This window comes from Dipodomys merriami, unplaced genomic scaffold (assembly GCF_024711535.1).
Source record: "Dipodomys merriami isolate MVZ:Mamm:240054 unplaced genomic scaffold, mDipMer1.0.p SCAF_209, whole genome shotgun sequence".
NCBI lineage: Eukaryota > Metazoa > Chordata > Mammalia > Rodentia > Heteromyidae > Dipodomys > Dipodomys merriami.
The window spans coordinates 492,613-496,735 of NW_027203482.1; positions in this window are offsets into that span (position 1 = coordinate 492,613).

A 4,123-nucleotide genomic window follows, 5' to 3' on the forward strand; every position below is an offset into this window, starting at 1 on the left:
AATATTTACTATACCAATACAGTGAAATTTTACTTCATGCAGCTTATTTTTTAAATTTAATTTTATTGTCAAAGTGATATAACGTGGGGTTACAGTAATTTTAAGGTAGTGAATACATAACATTTCAAACTTGTTACCCCTCCCTCATTTTCTTCACAGTTTTCCTTCACCCCAATACCCCTCACAAGTTGTAATGTACATTTCCAACATACTGTCTTGTGAGTATTGATATTGCATTGGTTTGCCTTTGTCCTTTGTCTCACCATTTTGTTGTTCCTCTTCCCTTCCTTAATTAAGGTAAATATATACACAATACACAGGCTACCAAAATCAAATACAGCAGGGAATAAAGCATCAGGGAAATACCCAAAAGATAATAGAAATCACATAGTACATTAAAAACAACAACTGCAAATAATACACACTGTTTCCATATCTTGGAGTTCATTTTACTCAGAATTAGGTTATAAGGTTATATATATACATAACAAAGCCACTTGAAAATAATAGTTTCATGGACACTATATCATAAAAGCAACATGTTAATTGTTTTTAATGGTAAATGTGGATTTAGAATTGTTGAATTGGCAGTTCTAATAAAGGAATTTCAAAAGAGTTTTAAAATTATGACAGGTAAATTTTAATTTGTTCAAACTTTTTTACAACTTAGCCTATTATGAAAATTTAAAATTGCCTGGGAAAATAGGCTTTCCTGCAAAGAAATGCATGGAGACTTAGCTGAGAGGGAGCAATGTGGGTGAAGATGGCTCATTTTCACACTAAACAAACAAACCTCAGAAACCTTACTATAAATCATGTAGGTTCCCTTGAGAATTGTCCTTAGCCAGGAAATCTACCCTTACTGTGTGAGACAAGGTTGTAATGGAATTTAAATTCAAAGTTCTTTTAAAAAAAGACATCAAAATTTGTGAATTGACTTTAATTACCAAACAGTAATTCTCTGAAAAAGATAATTTGGGTCCAAATATATAGGGAGAAAGTGCCCTCTACAATGAAAGAATGTATTGGGTTTACACTTTTCTGTTTGTAATACTTTCTACAATGTCTTTGCACGTGAAGCACTGAACCACAGAAAAAATCTGATTGGATACTTGAAACCAATGATTTCACATTTCTTAGTAGCTCACAAACTATAATATCCTTATTAACATGAGATAGTGAACACTTCTCTTATTACATAAGCCTAAAAGTTTTGGGATCAGAAAAGAATTGACCAAATTGAAAAGGCAAGAAAACGGGTTACTAAAAGTCCTAGCTAAGGATATTGGCTTCAACAGTGGAAGGAGGCCAAACTTTTTGATATAGATTGTCGTAATATTTTTGCTACCTAAAATGATTTTACAGAGCCTATTTAGCTCACTACAGTTTAGAACGGATTGAATGAAGACATGAAAATAAATTCCACATCCAAATTAAAGAGTTTTAAAAGAGAAACCTTGAAGATGTAGCAGTGGGGAAGGCCTTATAGTCCTTCACCTCCACTAGCCTTGAAGCCAAGAATCTGTGATTATTTGGAAATCAGGCAAGAGCTCAGAGGAGGACAGAGAAATAGGACATAGGAGCATTGTCCTTTTGTAACAGACACTGTCATCCAAGGTATGGATGATTTACTCTATTCTTTTCCATACATCCTGCTGAGTAAATGCAAGACCAAGAGAAAGATAATCTATTGAAATAATTTTGGAAACAATAACTTCACTGATTCTGATATGGTATGTAAGGAGAGTCTTAAGAGAGAAGATAAAAGTCGAGTATTCTTCGGTTTCCTCTAAGCATCTTGTTAGCAAAATATATCTTTGAGATTATAAGTGATTGAACCAAAAAGTGGGGCACTTTAGACACAAGAAGACTTTCAAGGTAAAAGAAAAAAGGGAAAAAAATTATAGCTAAATATTTGTGATCACAGCTTCTTGGACTGGTATTTTGGAAACAAAGTTTTACATTAGAGATTGTCCTCATTAACATTGATGCTGGGTTTTCGTGGCAACCAAATGAAAGGGTGAAGTTTAGTGGACTCACTTGGACAAGTAAACAGCATGATAAAAAAAATGACAAATAATATTTAGTAAATTACTTTGAACAATTAATTTGCCAGAACAAAAAAGGAAAAATATAATTCAAAATCACTTGATTTAAACTTAGGAATAAAAGTAGTCAATAGAAATGAGAGAAAACATAGAGGACTATTTTCTGTCCAGTGGAGTAATGGGTTCTTGATCTTGTTCTTCCATTCTATCTTCACGAGCTATCAAGTGTGGCTCATGATTGGAGTATCCAGTTCAGACAAGATAATTCGCAGAAGAAAATATTTGCGGCATTTGTAGGTGATTTATAACCTAAGACAATCTATTTAAATCTGTTAAAATTTTTCCTCAACCCCAAACAGCCCACTTTAAAGAGCTTTGTATGCTTTTTCCAAGATCGTCCCTCATTAACTCTTTATAATTTTGAGCGGTCATAATCATACTCTATGGAGATGGCTGTTTGGTTTTGCTTTTTGTGTGTTTTTGTTTTTTTTGCTTTGTTTTTTTCACTGAATTGCAAAAGGTTGCTCATGTGTGTTACAATTAAATATGTCCATCTAATTGTCCAATGTTCCGGGATCAGAGTCACTCCTTCTATCATTCTCAACCAACCCTTTCTCCAAGATTAATTTCTGATTTACCACTTCCTTTCTCACATGTGTGCTTTGAGTATTCTAGCTGTACTTGCTCCTTGTTCCATTTCCATTCATTCTATGTCTTTACTGTTATTCCTCTCTGGTTTCAACTTCCTTATAGTCATTCTGCTAAACTGTCTGCTAGTACTTTGAAAGGTTTATATACATTCCATGGAGTTAAATTTCTGCATATACTTGAACTGATGTCAGCTTATATTTCCATAATTCATTCATTTGAAGTAACAATTTGCATGACTGGAGACATGGAGCACCTAGACATAATTTTATTCCCCTCCATTTGGTAGATTAATCTGTAGTCAACAAGAAAGTTTAAAAATGGCTTAGAATATATTCCTAACTACCAGTTTAATAAATGGCTTTGTACAGTGGTTTGTGATTATTTTATTTTACTTGGGATAATATTTTTTATTACTTAGAAGTTTTGGAAAAGAAGGAAACTAAAATTTACTACTGTAAAAGAATATGATAGAAATAGAAGACAGATTTTATGTTTGTCAAATCTCTGATGAGTACCATATTCAAGTCTCAAAGTCATACTTTTTACTATGTTAGACAGATAGGGAAAACATAAAACAGCTTATGATAATGCACCTATTCATGACTTTTTAAAATGTACTTATATGATGAAATTTACTTAATTAGGTAATGTTTTGGTTTGAAATATGGGAGGCTGATCTATTTAACAAATTTTCGAAGTCGCCTACTGAAAAACTCAAATGGTGTGGGGTACTCTTTCTACACTTTAATGAATGGTTGAACCTGTTTGGCATTAGTGCTGGGTAAATAAATCAACTCTATTGTAACTTGCTCCTACACTTGAAAAACCTGTAACGTCACTAAATATCAACTTCTTGTAAAGTGTTATTTTGGCAAATGTGATTTTAAAAAGTTTATTTGAAAAGGAATATACTTTCAGGAGATTAAATGTAGGTTATCATTGTTTTGAGAATGACAACATTTTATACTACAAAACCATGTTTTACTGAAGTACCAGTGTTTTGAAGCACTAAGGATTTTCTCAATTAATGTTTTTCTGAATTATATTTGACCTCTATGTCAAGTTTCCCTAGCCTTGGTAGAAAAATTATGGATGTATCATTCCAGGAACTATTTTTTGGCCTGATGATGCTGGACATAAATCATTCATTAATCATTAGGTGAGGGGTGTTACTAATTATCTTGTGTCATTTTGGTCTTGTTCACTCATATGGGATGGTCATCTGAAAATTGAAAGTTTGAATTATTGTACTTTAACATTGTGTGATCTCATCATGCATTTTAAGTTGCCTGGCATTTCATAATTGCTTACTGCTAATTCCTGCATTTCAAGGAATTGGGGCACTGAAATATAGGAAATGAGAAATTGAGATGGGTCTTCAATTACTTTCTGTTGGCATGTTACATGGGCCTAGGTGAGATCAC